Source organism: Ambystoma mexicanum, chromosome 10 (genome assembly GCF_040938575.1).
Source record: "Ambystoma mexicanum isolate Mex_15411 chromosome 10, UKY_AmexF1_1, whole genome shotgun sequence".
Lineage (NCBI taxonomy): Eukaryota > Metazoa > Chordata > Amphibia > Caudata > Ambystomatidae > Ambystoma > Ambystoma mexicanum.
This window is the reverse complement of record NC_090932.1, coordinates 1,629,710,957-1,629,732,820: the sequence shown is the minus strand read 5'-3', so window position 1 is coordinate 1,629,732,820 and position 21,864 is coordinate 1,629,710,957. Positions and strand designations below refer to the sequence as shown.

Sequence of the window (21,864 nt, the reverse complement as noted above, 5' to 3'; positions counted from 1 at the left end):
CGGAAATATGTCATGACGCCTTAAAGGCATTTCGAAAAAGGTCGGCAAACTTTTAAACGCACACACAACGCTGTGCGGTCTCATAGGGACTTTAAATGTGTGTTTCCTTTGGTAATGAAAGCAGCATAAGGCCTCCCTTTAGCAAAGGCTCCTTTGCAGCTGTCAGTGTCAGGTGAGTGCTTGCGGTGCAGCTGTTCTGGTGCATTTTAGAGGCATTTCTTTTAGCAGCCATTAGCTCGGAGCAGTCTGGCCCCTCTGCTGTTATATTGCTCAGAGGGGCCCTTGTGCAACCTCTGGGGAGTGAGAGGCTGCAGCTGAAGCTGCCATTCCTTGCATTGCACTCATCACATGTTGACATTACGAAATGCAAGTGCCTGACTTTCTAGACATCTGGTTTTGAAATTGCACAGGGCAGCCTGCTGCGGTTGCTATTGTAGACACAGGGCACAGGGGCTGCTCTGAAGCCCATTTACGGGTCTGGGATGCTCTTAGACGCAGTAACTGCAACTACTACACATATCCTGCTAACCCTTCTGGGGGGCGGAGTGGGGTGAGGGGTGCGAGCCACGAAAAGAGTTCCTGATACTTTCCCCTCAAATGCAGTGCACACAATTCCACATGGTCTCATTCACGCCCACAAAGCGTCCACGCCTGCCAAATCTACTTTTTTGGTAACATTAGTAGCAGATGGCATTTTAACAATAGATAAAACTGAAAACCATTACAGATGCAGGGGACTCTTGACATCTATTAGAGCTCTGCCCAGGCGATCTGGGGCAAAATACACACACACACCCTAATTTGCATTTGGGTTGCACCAACAGAAGTGACTTCACAGAAAAGTACATTGTATCAGTCTTTGACACTTGGAGGCACCATGGAAGTGACTTTAGAGTACGTTGGAATAAGTAAGCCAAGTGGCAAATAAGTTTGTGGCGCAAAACACCTAATTTGCACTATTGTTATATATGGAGCAACTCTATAGTCAGGCTTTTTTTTTTTTAAATAACATGATATACGCTCTGAAGTGAATCACTTACAGAACTGCAGATAAGACACAGTGTGATTAAATTATCCGCCCAGGATCACACACTGTAGTTAAATGGTGAAACCGCGATGTGGAAAATGTAAACAACTGAGCACATCTTCACAGGATGATATAGATATTGTGCTTAAATAAATACTTTATTTGTAGCAATGCCCTCGAAGCAAAGTACATTACATAATAAACTGTCCTTTCATAATTAGCTTTATATTATCTACAGAAATATGTTGAGCAATTCGAGTATGGCTTTAGTTGTGTTCCCTCTACCCCCCATCTTGCATGCAAAGTCACAATAGCATCAGGCAGGTTAACGTGAGCCTAACAAATCCCCCTGGTGTAAAACCATAGTGATTATTTCATAAAGCCTGCGTCATTATGCAAATTGTCCTTCTCACTGCTGATCACTCTCTCCCATGCACATTTCTAAAGGGACAAAAGTCCCTGCTAATAGACCCCCTCCCTCCAATCAGTGCCTAATGGCTCACATTGAAATGCCCTGTTGACACAGAGTAACGTGAGAGCCCCTCTGCTGCTTCTAGGACCTCCTTGGGACATTGTCCTGGTAGCAGGACGCCTCTCCCGTTTGGAAAGTGTAAAGTGTCCTGCTGCCAGGACAATGAGCGTGCTGAGCAGGAATTGGTCAGCACACATTATTCTCCCAGTGGGACACCTGTCCCGTTGGGCACCCTCATTGAGGTGCTGAACGGGAAAGGTGTCCCACTGACAAAAGTCCCAGTCAGGCTCTCAAAAGAGCCCGCGGTGAGGGTGGGTGGAGGGGCTGTTTGCCCCCTCTTCCCCCTGCTCAGTACACCACTGTGGCTAATGATTGCAGACATGTACTGTCTCCAGTTCCAGCGCCTGCTCTGAAAGTAATGATTCCCCAGGACTAGTGGCTGCAGATCCTGTACTTTCTCTGGATCTAATGACCCTTCTGTAAATAATGACTGCAAGCACAGTGTCTGTTCTAGGTCTAATGGCTGCAGACACAGAAACACCCCGATGAATAGCAGAAGACACTACCTTCTCTAGCTCTAATGGCAAAGGCCCTTCACATCCTGTGGTTGGAGCGAATCAGTGCAGCCACAATACCTGCTCTGGAGCCAATGACTTTGATACAGTACGTACCTGCTCATCAGCTATATCTGGCAATACCTGCCCTGGGGTAAATAATTACAGACACAGTACCAGGTCTGGGATACTGATTCCAGACGCAGTATCTGCCCTGGAACTAATGACGTTTGAGACAGTAACTGCTAATCTGTTACATATGACAGAATACCTGCCGTAGGGCTTATAACCACAGACGCAATACCTGCTCTGCGAGAATGATGACATGTACAGTACATACTATGGGGCGAACTATTCCAGTCATAGTAGCTGCTCGGGAGCTAATGGTATTTAAGACTATGCTTGCTCAATGACTGCAGAAACCGTAAAAGCCCCATGCATCCTTTCCTTCCCGTGTGTCCCATTCCTAATTCCCTTCTGACACCTCGAGCCGCACACTCTGAAATGAACGTACAGCGTAAAGAAGTGATCAATAGGGATACAACATTGTGCCACGATTTTCAAAACGTGTTTGATGCAACTGATGGGATGCTATTCACTTGTGCCAAAAAGGTGGTGAACCGTGTTCAAAGTACCTTTAAATGTGTGCATCACGTTGGACACATTGAGGTGCTCTTTTCCCACCAAATGCACAACTGCGGAAGGCAGAGGGTGGAAAGTGGGTTCTGGGCATTTTCAAGTAAATCCTGATTTTCAAAAGAGCTGCACTTTTCAAAGCACAGGAAAAAAACATTTCACTGTTCCTATTTGGAACTGGTGCAGGGGGGATATAAAATGTATGGGAAGGTCACTTCTGATCCTCTCATGCAATGAGTGAATGAATGATGTGTGTAAATAAGTGAGTCAAAGAATGTGCGTGTGTTTGTGCTGGGCCAGGGAGCTGATTTTGGCTGGCGAGTAACAAGGACGTTTTTCTTTTTTTTAATGTTTTTACTGGCATTTTCAAAAGTAAGAACACATGTAACCCCCCTTCCCGTCCCTTCTCGCCCGACCATCTACCCCCCCTCGATCCCAACACAGGTAACCAACAATGCACCCAGTCCTGTTCCCCCACCCCCAGTCCATAAACTCTGTAGATGGCTCCCTGTCCCAAGTTTCTGCCAGCTCTCTCACCAACCGGTGTACGGGCCCATGCACCATTTAAGAAACCCGCCCACTCCCTAGTCCTCACCTCCCCTAGAACCGTCAGCGATATCTCTTCCCAGCTTCCAGCGAAGGCGTCCTCATTGCACGCCAGTCCACAACTGCAGGTGATGCAGGGCAATGTCCCGGTCCGAGAGAAACCTTTGGTGATCCCCTTGAATCGAATAGGTCACCCACAAAGTTCCAGATTTTACTAACCGATTTGTGTTCTCGGGGGGGGGGGGTGGGGTGGCAGCTTTTTGTTTCCATTTGGGTGCCACCACAAGCATTGCTGCCACTATCAGGACGACGTATGTCTTTCTTTGAGCTTTTGAGTGTAGATTTTCAAGAACCCCCTCATTCCCAGGAGGGCCATCCCTATGTTGTCCGGCATCTGACTCCCAAAAATACTATTCATTGCTGCATGGATTATGTAATTTTTCTGGAGTGAGATGCCATTGGACCATTATTTTAACCCACATCTGAATCTGGATGGCCTGCTTGAGCTTGTGAATATCTGCCCATAACTGAGTCTCAAGTTCCCCCCCCCAGCGGCTGCCCCGCTGCAGTTTCCCACTGCTCCATTTAGTGCCATGCCTGTCTCCTTGCCCCTTCTGCTATATTCCCATATAACACTCCTACCAAATGCCTGTCCCGCTTGTCCGTCATTACAAACAGTTCAAAGGGCGTGAGATCCCTGGTGGCTGCTTACCTGACCATTTGGTTTGTAAGCCAGTGCCTCAGTTGAGATTAGGTAACCCACTTCAGTGCCACAAGGTCCAGATTTTACTAACCCATTTGTGTTCTGTGGGTGCAGCTTTTTTTCTATTTGGGTGCCACCACAAGGGTTGCTGCCACTATCAGGATGACGTATGTCTTTCTTTGAGCTTTCGAGGGTAGATTTTCAAGAACCCCGCCCATTCCCAGGATGGCCATCCCTATGTTGTCCGGCATCTGCCTCCCAAAAAAACTATTAATTGCTGCATGGATCATGCCCCAAAAAAGGCTGTATAACTGGACATTCCCACCAGATATGCTTCCACGATCCCAGTTCCACACATCCTCTCCAGCTGAGTGCTGACGCAGTTGGGTAGAATGTATGTCGTTTTTCTGGGGTGAAATGCCATTGGACCATTATCTTAACCCACATCTCCTGAATCTGGAATTTATCCTCCCCATCCAGGATATTGATGGCCCATTCCGCCAGCAGCCGGTGTTGCTTTTCTGCTAAGGGTGGGTAGTTAACACAGTAAAGAGCACCCAGAGAACCAGTAATCTGGACCCCCAAATATCTAATGCCTGTTTCCGGCCATCTATAGGGTCCTATACCCCGCAATTCCTGAACCTTTTCTGAGGAGACAGTGAAGTATAATAACCCTGACTTGTTGGCATTTATTTTGAACCGTGCCACCTCCACAAACAGAAGAGGTTCCCGCGAGATCCATGGGAATGATGTTTCTGGTTCTGTGATCAAGAGGAGCATGTCATCGGCAAACGCTACGATTCTATGCTCCACACCCCCAAAGGGAATCCCCTAATATCCGGGGAGGCGCTAATGCAGGCCAAGAGCGGCTCCAGGTGTATGGTGTATAAGAGCGGGGAGAGCAGGCAACCCTGCTTAGTGCCTAGTGAGACCTTGATTCTCTGGGAAAGTTGCACGTTAATTGCCAGGGGAAAGGGGGGAGTTCAATAATGAGCTCTTACCATTGAAAGGAATTTAGAACCGAATGCTATGAGTGAATGCCATAACTTCTGTGGTATGGAAGAGGAATAACAATTCGACCCGGTCGAATGCCTTCTCAGCATCCAACACTAGTGTAAGTGCAGGGTTTCTAGATTTATTAACTTTTTCAATCAGATGCCAGACCTGCCGAATGTTGTCCGAGGTCTACCTATGCCTAATAAATCCTGACTGGTCGGGATCAATCAGTTTGGGGAGGAGCTTATCCAGGGTTGACGCTGGAACCTTGGTCTAGATCTTTGTATCTACATTAATAAGGGCAGTCGGCCGGTACAAACCGCATAGAGTGACATCCTTACCCGGCTTTGGGAGCAGCACAACCATGGCTTCTTCCATTGTCGGGGTGATACACCCTGCCCCCCACCCCCCAAAAAGAGTTGGAAGAGCTGGACTAAGCGCAGTATCAGTGCCTCTCTGAAGGTTTTGTAGAAACTTGCTGGAAAGCCGTCCGGGCCTGGGGCCTTTCCTGATGGCAAGACAGCTATAGCAGCCCCTACTTCCTAAGGAGTAATGTCTCCCTGAAAGCACAGGTATTCCCTTTGGGCTGCCTCCCCAGGGGAATCTGATGTGTAAATATTGCATGAAGACCAACATGATGTCATGTAGAGCAGTGCTTTCTTGCCCCCCCACCTTTATTTTAATGATTGTCTTTGACGCTTCTTTTTTCCTAATCCACCTCGCTAATTGTCAATCCGCCTTATTGGCTTTGACATTAGACTTCTGTTGGAGGTAGAGCAATGAACGCTCTATAGCTCCAGTCTGCAAAACATCTAATTGCCCCCTAATCAGACGATATTCCCTTTGTAGCGTACTCCAGTGTTATTTACCATTTGAGCCATTATTCTAAGTTTAGCTTCCAATTACTCCTGTAAGGGACCTAGTTGTTTGTCCCTCTGGCACGTCATCGCGATAAGGTCCCCCCCTCAAAGTAGCCTTAAATGTGTCCCACACCACCTGGTTGCATGCATCCCTATGTTGTGCTAAGTGAAAAGTAATCCAAGATTCTATTCTTTATGTCCTCACATAGGACTCCATCTTTAAGGATGTGGCTAGGGAACTTCCACCGCCATAGGCCTGGTTCGTTCTGCCCCATATTAATCGTTATGGGCGCATGGTCTGACAGGGTGATCACTCATAGTTCTATCCTAGGGACCCTACCCAATGGTGACCTTGAAATCTAGGCATAATTTATCCTTCAGAAGGATCTATGAACGTGGGAATAAAATGTGTATCCCCCCCTCAGTTCCCTCCAGCCATCTACCAACGCCAATTGGGCCATGTGTTCCTTCAAGCAGGCAGATGATGCCACCTGGATGTCGAACAGCCTTGCACTCCTGTCTTCACTTGGGTCCCACGCCAGATTAAAGTCGCCTACCAATATTATCTGCCCTTTAGCAAAAATCTCCAGTTTGGTCAGCGTCGCCCGCAAGAACCCATCTTGCCCCATATTGTGGGTGCAGATTGCAGCCACTGTATATGCCCACCTCACCCATTGGAAAGAGGTTGCCAGATACCTACCCTCTGTGTCCCCCTCTGTAGCTATGACCTGGAAGCTTGGGATGCCCCGAATAGCAATTAATACCCCCCCGTCTTCCCTGGGGCTTTGGATTGGAACAGATAGCAGTACCCCTTGATTTTCAGCTTATGCCTGTCTCGCCTCAGAACGTGCGTCTCTTGGAGGGCTACAATTCCCGACTTCCCACACCCCAAGAACTATTCCACCTTCCTTTCTCTAAACCGGGGAATTAAGCCCCCTACTTTTAGGGAGGTCACCCAATGCACTTCCCTCTTTCCCATGGTCGTTTTACCGTGGCTGCCATTGGGATCCCCCCAAACCCTTTCTCCCTTCACCTCCCACCCCATCCCCCTCTCTGGGCCGGCTCAACCAGCCTCTAGCTCCCCCTGACCCTCCATCACTGGAATTGAGCCCTTGTTATGACTCACAGCAAACCTGTGCGTTTCCCCCTAGACCCATGTAGATAAACCAAGACATCCTGTACCACTCACCACCCCTGGTATATTTCCCCTAACTTCCTCCCCCAAGTGGGCTACAACATTCCTTCCTGTAAACCTCCTTTTCCCTCAGCGTGGCGCTCCTCGTCGGAGGGTTTAACAGGGCCCCTTAGGCCCTGTTTTTTGAGCCCTTTGTTGAAAACTTCATCCACTCCCACATTTTCCTCTTTAGCGGTTCTCTCGCTGGTCTTTGTTCTTGTCTTGTTGACCCTTCATCCTCAATCTTCAGGACCCTTGTACCTTCCTCGCAGGTGTCGACCTGATGCTGTTTCGCTTCCCATTCGAACAGTAGTCCAAAGGGAAAGACCCATTTATAGCATATGTCCACCCGCAATAGGGCAGGCACCACCGGGTCCATCATCCAATGCTTCACAACGGTTGTCTGGGATAGGTTCTGGAATAGCTGAAGTTCCGAGCCATTGTAGCTGATTGAGCTGGCCCTTCTGGCAGCCGCCAGAACCTTCTCCTTCTGCCTCTACTTGTGTAAGGCCACCACTACATCTCTGGGTCTGGCCCCTGGCTCTCCCCTCTTTGGCCCCACTCTGTGTATGTGGTCCAGCTCCAGCCCTGCCCAGTCTTCCACCTCCAGCAGGTCCAGGAACACTTGCTGCGCCATCGTGCATAAATCCTTGTCCACCACTGCCTCAGCAAGGCCTTTTATTCTGGAGTTGGATTCAAAGTCTTCGCTCTGGGTCTCGAGGTTCTGCGTGTCCCTTGCTAATTGGCCTACCAGCTCATCGATCTTGCTTGTGTCCTCTGCGACCTCTGTGGCGCTCTCCGCTGCATCGGTCCGCTTCTCTAGTTTTGTTATGTCCCCCTTCACCTTTTGCAACTATTGGGACAGTTACGGTTGCATGATGCTCAACTGCGATTGAATGGTATTCGCTATCTTGTCCCCAAAATCTTGAAAGCATTGGCAAAGGACCTCCCGGGTGACCACTTAATCTTTTGCAGTGCCTGCCAGCGGTCCCAAATCCTCTCCTGTCCCTGATCTCCCCCAGCCGGTACCTCGCTGTCTCTGCGCCATAGTCTCTGCAGATTGCCCTCCTGTGGTTTCTTCACCGACTTGGGGGCAGCTTGCATGTCCTTCCCCTTTTGGACATAGTGCGTAGGCAGGTCTAATGGGGGAGCCCTGCATGCTCCTCTTCTCCCTAATATCGTGCTGCACCCTATGAGACCTCTTCTGGCCACTTTTTCAGAGTGTAGGAATCTCCTCCCTCCGCCACTTTGTTCGTCCGCCCTTGACCGAGCTGGGGGTAGGGGGGTTGGAACTATGCTCTAACTGTGCGCAGGTGAGCCACTGTTTTTCCTCCTCCTCGGGTTTCAAATGACCCTCCTCCTGGCCCTGGTGCCAGGATCACTTGCCCTGAGCCTGTGCAAATGGCCTCTCCCTTATTCTTTCTTGCCTACCACAGATGTAGATGGACTCTTTAGCCCTCTATTCAGCCTCAGGATTGGTCCGGGGAGGCCAGGGCCCCACCGGTCACAGTCTCCAATGCGTGGTGCGCTTCTTGCTCCCATGTCTCCATGTCTGTGCTCCTGGATGGTGGTGCGCTGGCTGAGGCACTATATGCAGCTCCAAAATCCCAAATCTACCTCAAATGAGCCTTCAGCCGCCCCAGCTATAACACCACAGGGCCTCCCCAATGGTGTTTCTCGCTAATCACGCCCACACAACATGAACAACAGCATGAGAGATCCAGCTGCAAGTGGTTCCACATTTTGACATTACTGACACGAGTAGTCTGGGGCCCAGGTGGGCTCGGAGGCCATTGGACTTTTAGTGCCGGAAGTTCCAGACATAGGATCAAAACAATTTTAGTGCAGCCAACAGATGGAAAGTGCGAGTGTTAAAAGTGCAGATAGCAGGTGTCTAATAAGTGCGGGTAAGGGGACTGTAGGGTTGCAGATACAGACCACAAGTGCAGGGGTTGCCAGGAGGCAGTGCAGGTGTGTAACTAGGCGGGCAGGGACCTGGGCCCGAGTTCAGAGGGTATCCAGGTGACCAGTGCAGTATCAGACAGGAGATCAGCAGGGATAGGAAGAGAGAAGGCAGAAGCAAAGAGGTAGGTCTTGAGGTGTTTCCAGGCCAGAGATGGTTCTGCTCAAGTTTCAGAGAGGCAGGGAGGCTATTCCAGAGAGAGGTGCCAGCCAGAGAAAGAGATCTTCCCCCAACTCGTTGCTCAGAGAAGCGACTGACCCTCAAGGAGTTGGAGGTGGAGGAGTGAAGAGCTCGAGTAGGAAGATATATCCGAAGAGAGAGTTGGAGGCATTTCGATGCCAGGCCCCAGAAGGCCTTCTAGACAATGCAGAGGGTCTTGAACTTGATCCTTGCAGCCACTGGGAGCCAATGGAGTGATTTCAGGGCTGGAGAGATATGATCCATGGGTTTGAGGCCAAGGCCAAGTCTTGCAGTCCTGTTCTGGATGAGTTGAAGAAGGCAGAGAGTAAAGGCAGGCAGATTTAGAAGGAGGCTGTTGCAGTAGTCCACCCCAGAGAGAACCAGAGCTCTGGAGACAGTGATCTTCTGGGGGAAGGTGAGGAAAGGGAGAATACCTCTCAGGAGGTGCAGCTGGTAGTTTGACCTCTTAGAGACATCAGAGATGTGAGGTGAGAAGGAGAGTGTGGAGTCCATGATGACCCTGAGGTTCTTAGCCTCACAGGTGGGAGCAGGAAGAGGGCCAAGGGTGGCCGGCCAGAGAGTGACAGGAAAGGAAGGTGCAGGTGTGCCGATGAGGAGGATCTCTGTCTTACTGGCATTAAGGCAGAGATCATTGGCGGCACACCACTCTTAGATTGCAGACAGACATTCTGGGATGACAGGAGAGGGAGAAGAGGTGGCAGAGGGGAGACTGAGTGTCAACCGCATAGCACTGAAAGTTAGGGCAGAGAGCGGCAATGCGGTGGGCAAGAGGTGCCAGACATTGGTTGAACAGCCAGGGAGAAAGGTTAGACCCCTGGGGAACACCACAGGTAGAGAGTGAGATAGGGGAGAGGAAAGAACCAAGTTGGACCTGGGAGGGTTGGTCAAAGAGGAAAGTGGTCAGTCAGGCCAGGGCCTGATCAGTGATACCCAGGTTATCACGCAGCTGGTTGAGCAGGATGGCATAGATGACCGTGTCGAAAGCAGAAGAGAGATTGAGTAAGATGAGGACAGATGGGTGATTAGCATCAAGGTTAGAGAGAAGGTCTTTACAGATGTTCAGGAGAGCAGTTTCCGTGCTTCTGGCAGCTCTGAAGCCAGACTGATAGTCGTGGAGACAACCAACAGATTGTGTGTGGATTAAGCTGGGAGATGGCCAGCCTTTCCAAGAGTTTGCCCAGGAAAGGAGTAATGGAGATTGGGTGATGGTTAGCCAGACAGGAGGGGTCAGCTGAGGGTTTCTTGAGAAGATGGTGCACAAGAGAGTGCTTCAGGGGGTCCGAAGGTTCCAGTGGTGAAGGAGTGATTCCAGAAGTCGGCCAAGGCTGGAGCGAGGGTGTCAATTTGGTCCTTGAAAGTTTTGGAAGAACAGGGAAGAACTCGTAGATCGGACTTGTCTAGAAACCTCCTCAGGGGTGAACAGAGAAAAGGCAGGGAAGGACAGAGAAGAGATGGCCGCAGGGAGGCCGGGTGTAGAGGAGAAAGTAGAGGGCAAAGGAGGAGAAGATGATAGGGTAGACAGGATGTCCTGGGTTTTAGAAATGAAATGAGAGAGCCTGGGAGGGCACAGGAGAGGTGGAGACTGCAGCAGGATTGGCCAGCTATCTGCAGATTTTAAAGAGTTTGGCCGAGGTGTTAGATGCCGCAGAGACGCGGGCTTGGATGTGAGCTTTCTTCTTAGTGAGGACAGAGAGTCAGTATTGCCTTTGGAGCAGGCGGCAGGCCAGTTTGTCAGAGGATGCACAAGATGCTAGCCATTTCCTTTTAGCAACACTAAACTTGCGTTTAAGGGTGACGAGGTCTGAGTCGTACCAGGAGTTGCACTTGGCTTTGGGCTTCAACCGGATCTTCATGACAGGAGCAAGTATTTCAAGAATGTCAGAGATAGAAGAGGAGTGGAGCTTGCAAAGGGCTGGATCAGGATGTGAGTCAGCCAGGGGTGAAGGAGGGGGAAAGAAAGTGGCGGAAAAAGCCTCAACTGACACACGCTTCATGGGTCGGATGACTGAGAGGGTGGGTGGCAGTGTGGGGGTTGTTTTGGCGTGAGGGGTAGAGATGGAGAGGTGAGAGGAGAGGAGAAAGTGGTTACTCCAGGAGAGAGGAGTGGTGAGAGGGTTAGAGAGGGGGAGGTCTGAGGAGATCAGAACATCCAGAGTGTGTCCTGTAGAGTGTCGGCCAGAGGGAAGAATAGAGAGAAAGAGAGAGTCGCAGAGGTCGCAAAAGAGTCCAGTGGAGAGACAGGAAGCATCCAGGTGGATGTTGAGGTCTCCAAGGAGAAGGAATTGAGTGGTCGAGGCCTGGAGGGAGGAGGAGGGGTCCGTCCACTATGAGAGGAAGTAGGTTATATAACCAGGAGGCCAGTAGATAGTGGCCACGATGAGAGAGCAGCCAGGAGAGAGAGCCTGCAAACAAGGCCTTCAAAGGAGGAGTAGGCCTGCATAGGAATGATCGAGGCAGCAATCCACTCCAGGAAGATCAAGGCTACACCCACACCGGAATCGTTGGATCTGGGCGCAGAGAGGATATTGTAGCCATCAGGGAGGAGAGTGTCAAAGCTTGTAACAGAACTGTCCGTGAACCATGTCTCCGGGAGCCCAAGAACATCAAGGTTGAGTTCTTCCAGAAGACGGCAGATGTCAGCTGGGAGAGAGTTGAGAGTGGCAATGTGGAGACCGTTGCCACCCTTGAAAGACTTCCGGGGATGGCTACAAATCGGAGGTACTCACTTCAGAAGTGTAGAAGGAGCCTGAGGGAGGGCATAAGAGGAAGGAGGAGAAGGTAAAGTAGCCACAAGGAGGATGAGGGCGCCATAGAGGTGACAGAGGAAGGAGGCAAGGAAGCGAAGAAGGGACAGCAGGAGAGGAAAGGAAAATGATAAGACGCGGTTAGCCTCTATCAAAGAGGAGAAGGTTGCCCTGAGGGCTTTGGACCAAGACGGTGCCATTCAGGTAAACAATAATTATGACCTTGGAGGAATGGAAGAGGGCCATGAGGGCCACTCGCACGGTGCCACCATTAATGGAAGAGGAAGAGAAAGGAGAGAGCAGAGAGATCATATGAGGAGGCCATAGGTCTGGCGAACGAACGACAAAGAGGATGTCAGTGAGAGTCTGTATGAAGGAAGTGCTGGTATTGGTGTCAGCGATAGGGAGGCCTGCGTTGGAGACCAGGTTATCCTTTTTGAACTTCTTTCTACCAGACTTAGTGAGAAGGGCAGGATAGTCATTAGATAAGCAATTTGAGAAGAAAGGAGAAACAGAGAGCACCATAGAGGATGTGGAGGTGGGGAAAAGAGGAGAGAGGAAGACTGTGTGTGGTGTGGGAGAATGGTGGGGGGGAGACACTGGGGGAGGACACAAGAGGTTGGGTGCAAGCAGACGAGATCGAATGAGTAAATAACAAGTTATTAAATAATAACCAGTTTAAACATATGGCTCTAAGGACCAAGAGAAGAGTAATCAAGTAGAAGTGAACAAAACCAGTTAACAGAGTAAGACCAAGGGGGCCTAAAAAGAAAAGGACAGAACAGGAGAACAACCAGGCAGAGCAGGAACTGGAAAAGAACAAAGGACAAGGGAACCTAAGGAGAAGCGTGAAAAAGCATACAGAAGTAGGGAGTACAGTATATGGCAGGAACGAGGGAACCTGAAAGAAAAGGACACCACAGGGAACAACCAGGCAGAGCTATGATTAGATAAATGAGCAGTGATCAGGGAACCTACTAAGAAGAGGGAGAAAACAAATGGAGGAAGGCAATACACATTACATAAGTCAAGAAAGCAAAACAAAAACAGGAACCGTGAAATAAGCAAAGGAGACCAGAAGAAGAAACGCAAAGCAACACAGCGTAGCAACAAGATCTGGGAGGGAAAAAGGGCGGGGGGGAGCCTACAGGAGGGCAAGGACGCTCAGAGGGAACAAGGGTGCTAGAGAGCCGAGATTAGAAGGGCACAAAGCACATGAGATCAAGGATTGCGAGGGAGCCACACTGGCGAAGGCTATGAAGTGCGTGCATAGCCACAGATGGAAGGGGCGTGGCAGCACACGTGATCAAGGAATGCGAGGGACCACACGGGCCGAGGAGCTCAGGCACGAGCGTAGCCAAGGATGGAAGGGTGCAGAAACGCACGCTATTAAGATTGCAAGGCACCCCGGAGGCTGAGTTGCGCTGGCGTGAGCATAGCCAAGGATAGAAGGGCATGGAAGCACACACTATCAAGAATGCCAGGGACCATGCTGACAGAGGACGTGCGAACAGGCCAGGATGGAAGCAGCGCAGAGAGTACGCAATCAGGGATTGTGAGGGAACCAAGCAGGCAGAGCGGGTGGGGGGGAACGAGGATGGAAAGGACAGGACTTGAATACTGCAATTTCAACAACTATTCCACCGATGAGGCCCACCGGTCCCAAGTGATTGATGGCTGCAAGTCCAATGATTTTCGCAAGAAGCTACACCAGAAGAGGAGACCACTAGAGGAGATTCTCATGTTGGGCAGAGCTGGCATGGCCATTGAAAGGCATGCTGAATCCATGGGGTAGGTCCCCCTCTCTCACGCAACCTCTGCCCCTGTCTGCCAGATACAAGCATCTGACAAAACACGCAGGAAGGACACGCTAAAATGCTACTGATGTGTCTAAGACCTCCCTCACAAAAGGACGTGTCCGGCCATGGGAAACCGGTGTGATGCCTGTGGAGAAGAAAGGATCCGCTTGAAGCACAAATCCAAGTGCAACTCTTCGTACGATTCCAACCTCGCCACCCTTAAATGCAAGTGTAGGGTGGTGGAGAGGAAGTGGAGGGCCTCGAGCACACCCCCTGAAAAACTGGCCTGCTTCCTGCTTCAAAGGCAGTACAGATTCTCTGTCCTTTCTAAGAGAGCTTACATCCAAGCCTGCATCGATGTGGCATCTAACAACTCAGCCAAACCTTTCAAAATCTGCAATGAGCTGGCCAATCCTGCTGCAGTCTCTACCTCTCCTGTTCCCTCCCAGGACCTCTGCCCGGCCTTGGCCTCCCATCCAACTACAAAAACGCAAGACCTCCTGTCCAACCTCTTTTCCTCCTCATCTACCACTCCTGGCCCGTCTGAGGCCGTCTCTCCTCCTTTCGCATGTTCACCTCTGACAGTTTCTAGACAAGTCCTATCTAGTCTCATCAATGCTGATTTCTGCAATGCCTCCTTTGCCACTGGAACTTTCCTCTCCCCCTTAAGCACTCTCTTGTACACTCCCTTCTAAAAAAGCCCTCGGCTGATCCTTCCTCTCCGGGTAACTATCGCCTGATCTCCATCACTCCTTTCCTGGGCAAACTCTTGGAAACTTTGGCCATCTCCCAGCTTAATCTACATACTGAATCTGTTGGTTGCCTCCATGACCACCAGTCTGGCTTCAGAGAAGCATGGAAACTGCTTTCCTGAACACCCGTGAAGACTTGGTCTCCAATATTGACTCAATCTCCCTTCTGTCCTCATTCTCCTTGATCTATCATCTGCTTTCGACATGGTCAACCATGCCATCCTGCTCAATTGTCTCTGGGACAACCTTGGTATTACTGATCAGGCCCTAGCCTGGTTGACCTCCTTTCTCACTGAGCGACCCTCTCAGGTCCAACTGGGGTCTTTCCTCTCTTCTCTTTCTCTACTTGTGGTGTTCCCCAGGGGTCTAACGTCTCTCCCAGGCTCTTCAACCACTACCTGGCACCTCTTGCCCACTGCATCTCTACTTTCTGCTCCAATCTTCAATGTTATGCGGATGACACTCCGCTCTCTTTCAGGCTCCCCTCAGCCACCTCTGCTTCTTCTCTCATACCAGACTGTGTGGCCGTAATTCAGTAATGATTTCTGCCTTAATGCCCGTAAGACTGAGATCCTCCTTATTGGGACTACCTCTCCCTCCTTTCCTCTCTCTCTGGCTGCCCACTCTGGGTCATTCTTGACTCCACCCTCTCCTTCTCTCCTCACATCTGACGTCTCTAAGAAGTCAAACTATCGGCTTCACCTCCTCAGAGGTATTTTTCCTTTTCTCTCTTTCCCCCAGAAGCTCACTGTCTCCATAGCTCTGGTCCTTTCTAGGCTGGACTATTGCAACAGCCTCTTTCTAAATCTTCCTGCTTCTACTCTTTGACCTTTACAACTTATCCAGAACAAGACTGTGAGACTTGTCCTTGGCCTCAAGCCCAGGGATTGTTTCTCTCCAGCTCTGAAATCTGTTCATTGCCTCCCAGTGGCTTCAAGGATCAATTGTAAGACCCTCTGCATTGTCCACAAGGCTTTCAGGGGCCTGGGACCGCTCTACCTCCAACTTTCTCTTCCAAAACATCTTCCTTCTCGAGCTCTCCGCTTGTCCACCTTCAACTCCCTGAGGGTCAGACGCTTCTCCAAGCAGAGAGTTGGGGGCAGATCTATCTCCTTGGCTGGGTCCTCCCTCTGAAACAGACTCCCTGCCGCTCTCAAACTTGAGCAGAATCACCTCCGGTTCCAGAAGCAACTCAAGACCTTCATTTCCGCTTCCGCTTTCTCTCTCCCTCTCCCCTGCTGATGCACTTGATTGCTCCACACATTGGTCACCTGGTCATCCTCTGAACTCGGGTCCAGGCTCCTGCATGTCCAGTTGCCCTCTCACTGCCTCCCGGCACCCCAGCATGTAAGGGTTTGTATCTGCAACTTTTAAGTCCCGTCTCACTGCACCTATGAGCCACCCGCTGGCTGCACTTGTGACTTAACTGCACTTCCCCTTCCCCCTGGCACTTCTCCCCTTCCGTCTTCCCCGCACTGGTGCGATCTCAATGCCACAAGCCCGAGTAAGATCGTTATTTTGTCCTCCTTTGTTTCCCTCACCTTGTCTTGTCACACCTAGAAACACTTGTGTACAGGTATGTTATAAATGCCACATCATATCATATATAATTTCAGGTCCATGTGCAAGGTATTCAAACATAGTTCTTACAATTCAGAGAGAAGATACGTAAGAAGAACATCCGAGGGCCACAGGTCTACACCCTGTAGGCTATAGCCCCATTGCATCAGGAGGATCTCCCCGGGAAAGTGTTGTGCGTCGCCTCAAAGCCCAAAGCACACCACTGGATGACGCTATATACCGCACAGATCCGCCACGCTAGAAGAACAGAAGCGAAGGCGCACAAGGTGCAATGTGCGCTACATGGAAACATCACCATGTCATCAGGCTGGATCTGAATCATCCTCCAGCGGTGACAGAAGGAGAGGATACGTACATGCCATTGGAAATAGGACGGCGACAGAATTCAGCCCAACATTATCTTTACAAATAAACGGCAGCACCCAGGAGTTTCTCAATGACACAGGGGCTGCCGTGAACGTCATGGATCAACCTATGCCACGTTGAAATGTCCCGTAAAGCTAAAGCCCTCAGACATCACCATTCATGCATACGGCTCACATAAACCACTCCCATGCAAAGGAATGTTTGAGTGCACCTGCCCCTATAAGGACAAGGCTGAAACAGTAAGAATGTACGTCATAAAAAGTGACGTGCCAGGAGGCAGCATATTGAGTTTCAAATTGGCGATCAAAATGGGCCTGTTGCATATCCTGTATTGGATTTTGTCGGCCTATACCACCAGCCCAAAAGACATGGTAGTGCAAATGTTCCCATCACTCTTTCAAGGTCTAGGGAAGCTAAAGGGGAAGCAGATAAAATTACACATCGCAAACACCAAGCCAACACTCAACACAATAGGAGGATTCCCTTAAACATTCAGGTACAGGTTGAACAGGAGCTATAATCCCTGCTTGCCCAGGGCATCATAGAGCATGTGAAAGGCCCAATGCTGTGGTTCTTCCCATCGTACCAGTGCCCAAGAGCGAACACAGCGACAAAATACACTTATGCATGGGCATGAGAATGCCAAATCAAGCGATAGAGAAAGGCACCTTGGATGACTGATATGATGCACCAGCTGCATGGTGCTAAGGTATTCCCCAAATTAGACTTACACAAAGGCTATCAGCTGGAGTTTCACCCGGACAGTAGATACATCACTACATTTACAACGCATGTTGGGCTGTTCAGGTACAAACGAATAAGCTTCGCAGTGTCCTCTGCCGCTGAGATTTTTCAAAATGAGACTCACCAGGTCATCAAGCACATTCCCCAGAGCCTAAACTACAGCAATTACATTTTGATATTTGGGGCCACGCAAGAAGCTCACAGTGACTCCCTACGAAAGGTTTGCATGGCACTTCAAAGTGCAAATTTGACTCTCAACCTCAACAAATGTGAATTTAGCAAGTCCACTCTGAAATTCTTTGGCCACATTTTCTCGTGGGATGGTTTGCAACCTGACCCAGAAAAGGTGCGGGCACTGATAGACACACCCACACCATCCCGTCTCAGCTGTCCGGTCTTTTCTAGGGATGGCCAGCTATTGCATGAGGTACATCAATGACTTTCTCTGCCAGGACGCCTTTGTGCCTCCTCATGGCAAAGGCACAGGAGTTCTTCTCCCATGAATATGAAGATGCATTGCAGGAAATAAAATCTCGAATCTCGTTAGCTGCATGCATGGCTTACAATGACCCAGAGTTGGAGCGGAGGTCGCTGTGGATGCGGGTCCTGTAGACCTAGGGTCCATACTGGTGCAGTACAAAAAAAGGATCCAGCTCATCAAAGCGCATTGTCTCCTATGCCAGCTGGAGCCTATCAAGTACTGAGCTTGCCTACTCCCAACCAGACAAAGAACGTTTGGCTGTGGTGTGGGCCTGTGAACATTGTCATCTGTTCCGGTACGGAAAGAAATTCACCATCGTAACCGATCATCAGGCTCTCACCACCATCTATGGCAAGCCCAACACCGAAATACCTTCCAGGATTATTAGGTAGGCCCTCTATCTACAAGAGTGCTCCTTTGACATTGTCCACAAACCTGGCAAGGAAAACAACCCTGCTGATTTCCTCTCCGGGCTGCCGTTGAGTCGCAAAACCTCCAAGGCAGACCTGTATGTTAACTACCTGGTGAACAAGGAAATGAGGAAATAATTCTCGCAAGACGATGGCGTACCGCAGTGTGCGAAGAGGGCGTGCTTAATAGCGACTAGCAGAAGAGGATGCACACGTTCACGCTCATGTGCTGTCTACGTCGGCTCATGAGTTAATTCTCAAAGAGAACAGGATTGTCATTCCCCTCTCTTTACAGGACTGCATCATTGAACTTGCACACGTGGATCACAGAGGAATTGTGTCCACCAAGTGGCAATTGAAGACCAAGGTGTGGTTTACCAACATGGACTCCAAGATAAAGGTGGCCTTGGAAGACTGGCTGATATGTAAGGCCGTGGCACCCTGGACGTTCCCTCAACCTTTACAATGACTCCTATACTTTTGAATGTATCGGACAAGGTTTCAATTTACTTGTTTGGGTCCTTGGCTAACGGGAAATACATATTGGTGGCCATTGATGATATGTCATGATACCCTGAAGTTCTAATATCATCCATGAGTGCACATGCCATCATGCCCGCACTTGACCAGGCCTTTGCAGATTATGGTGTCCCCTCAGTGGTAAAGACGGACTATGGTCCATCTTTTAGTGGCCAGGAATTCACCATGTTTGCAGAGCACTTAGGTTTCCAACACAGGAAAATCGCACCGCTATGGCCCCAGGCACATGGGATGGTAGAACAATTTATGGCCAACTTCAAACGTATGCTGCAGGTATGTACCATCAACAATGGGTCCTTTGTTCAAGCCATCTGTGCGTTCATGAGGGATTACCGGAACACCACACACAGTACCACAGGGGTCTGTTCCGCGGAACTCATGTTCAATTGCAAGATCCGCACACGCCTGCCTCAAATGCCATGCATAGTACTGGGAGAAGAAAGGACAAGACATGCTCGTAAGTTGGACAGCACAGGCTAGCAGAAGATGAAAAACTATGCCGACGAGAGAAGTAGAGCACGAGAGCATGACATCCCCGGAGGAGACACAGTGCTGGTGCACCAGAGACCGACCCAGAAGGTCATGCCCACTAGTTACCCTAAGCCATTGCAAGTGATGGGCATCAACGGGTGAATGGTCTCAGAAGAGAAGGATGCTCTCTCCATCACCCGGAACTCTTCTTTTTTCCGAAAAGTTTGGTCAGCCTTTCACTGAGGAGACCTCATCAGAAGAGGAACTCAGTGACGACGATCCATCGGATGGCTGTTCCGATTACATGGACGCTGATGTGGACACTGTTGATGACAGTGACTATGAAGCAGCAGAGCCACCTGTAGTCGAAGTGCATCTAAGATGGTTGTGCGTCAACCTATAAGGTGGATTGAAGAAATTGAATGTGTAACAGTATGCTATGGTTTATGTGGGGGGGAGATGTAATGTTCTAGCTATTCCCAGGCTGCGCGCCCCTCTTTATGTTCATTATCTGCCTAGCAAGAAACATATCATGTACGTTTCCTGTAGGCAGTGCAGTTCAGGAGAATAAAGAAAATGGTTGATGAGCTGCGTGCTTTGTCTCTGTATTGCTGGCCACACGGCAGGACCGTAACGCTACGAGTGGGTCCCTGCAGACGTCATACAGTGTTTACTTAAACAGTTTGATTAACTCTGGGATTGTCCACCTTTCTCCGTTTGTTCCCTTGTGCTGCTGCTGACCCAGCCCTTATTGCCTCAGGTCTTGCGCTTTGGGGAAGAATCTTACTTCTGTCCAGTCCAGCGCAGATGGCCCAGCCCTCTTGGCTGTCCCACACACCTTGTTATCTCTCTGGGAAGTGTTTGAAAGCTGAGAGGGTTAGTGCCACCTTGCATCAGTCTGCTGCATTATTGGTGAGTCAAAACCTGTTACATTGCGAGGCCCGTTCGCCTTTGCGCACCGAAACTGATGATCTTTCTGTTGTGTTACCACTATTAATAGCCCACTAGGCCAAGTCCAATTAGAGGAAGCAGCTCAGAAACTGCTACTATGCCCAAGTCAGTCAAGGTCGTGCAAGAAAAGGTAGATCTGAAACCTGGGGAAGAGGGGTCAAAGCCAGGTTTTCATCCTTCCCCATGCAGGACCCAACCTAGTCAATGGGGATGATGCTTATGTATTACCCCTACCCAAATGCTTCTATAGTTACCCAAACAAGTGCAAACTATGCCACACCCAGTGTCTCCTACAGTTTCAAATAAAACCCTCTCCATTTGACCATTTTAAAGTCATATTCTCCCTCGTATCCCACTTTGGGGATATGATGGAGATGCTATAACATTTGTCACCCCATAACTCAGTACAGATGATCCCTTGTAAGGGATTGCACAGTATTCTGTTCCTTGTTTAAGAAGACTTTTCTCGACTTTGCCCATCTCAAGCCATGGGAGCAGAAATACTGATGTTAAAACAGAGTATTATGACTTGCTTGCGCCCGGGATGCGTCGGCACAGGTGCGCCCTACCCCAGTCACCATTGAATATTTTTTTCGATGTGGCACTTGATCAGAGAATCCAATACTACCTGTCAGACTGCAAGAAAACGGAAAGTATTTTCCCATTTCATGTTTTTCCTGCCAGACCACCTGTTTCCGTTAAGTACCTTAGTCCAAGAAGAACCCATGCCCATGGAGCTTGGCAGACCTTGCAGTCCAAGGTCTCCTGAAGAAACTAATGAGATGCCTGGAAGGTATTTGCAGAAACAAAGGTCATTTCATACAGGCTGCACTTTATCAAATTTGGAAAATGCCAAATCCTCTAAATAAAAGTGAGCTCTTCTTTGAGTTACTCCAACCCCCTCCTGTATTGCCCATGTGCTTTGTCATCTAATGTTTTCTCCCTGCATGTCTATGCACCCAGTGAGTTTCTAGGAACTACAGCACCGATGGGTGTAATTCACTCCAGCAGAGGCATAGCCAGGATTGTCTAACAAGTGGTACCTTAAGCTAATGTATTTGGGTGTACCCCTGTGACATTAACATCTGTAAATGCCCACACAGTGCTGGTGGGTGGACATTTACAGATTCTGGGTGGGCTTTGCACCCTCAGGCCCTGCCATTGGCAAATAAATGGATCTATAATTCATCTGAAAACGCATGATATCAATGGATTTAAATCCTACGGCTGTGCCAATTCCTCCCATAGATAGATCCTCACTGACCGCTAGGGACATCACCAAAGTGATCATTGCTTTATGTGAGAAACCTGAGGCGTTTCTTTCAGGCTGTTCCCGGTGATCCTTTGTTCAGGTGGCCAGGGGAGGGCCATTGTGCTTGGATCCCATCCCTGGGGCGGATGAGCGAGGGAGGATCACCAGGGCAGGGCTTCCTTGGGGACTATGGGAGACACGCCCTCGGGCAAGGCATGGTATTCCTCCCGTTCCAATACACCCCTACCCAACACCCCCTCAGTTTTCATGGGATATTGTCAGCAGAGTCCCATCATACTCCAGTACCTTTTTGTAAGAAAAAGGAGAAACCACCAGGTAAATTAAAACCCAATAGAAAATACATTCACCCATCACAATACTTGTACCCCCTTCATCCTGATGAAAACTTACATGGTTTTTCCATGATCTCCAGGAAAACCTACAACTCCCACAATCCTTACTTCCATTCTAAAAGTCCAACTCTTGGGACGAAGAAGAGGCAGATGGGAGTCGTGAGGATTACCCATAGGAATCAACAGGCAATAAAGTCCTATGAGCAGTCTCCATGTTGAGCCGATAATGAGGTCAGGCAGAGTCAGGCATGGAGGGACAACTTGTTACACCTGACTCCAATCAACTCT

General features: G+C 49.6%; 1 protein-coding gene across 2 annotated transcripts in view; it reads left to right on the top strand.

The window, feature by feature from the left end:
• The window catches only part of TANGO2 (transport and golgi organization 2 homolog), a 1,266,594-nt gene that overhangs the window by 145,894 nt on the left and 1,098,836 nt on the right, over positions 1-21,864 (top strand). The window contains exon 1 of one of the 2 annotated variants that reach the window (XM_069620037.1): positions 53-172. The exons of the other annotated variant lie outside the window; for it this stretch is intronic. The gene's annotated coding sequence lies outside the window, so the exon portion shown is untranslated. Of the gene's footprint in view, positions 1-52; positions 173-21,864 lie in introns of those variants that run through there. 2 annotated transcript variants of the gene reach the window in all.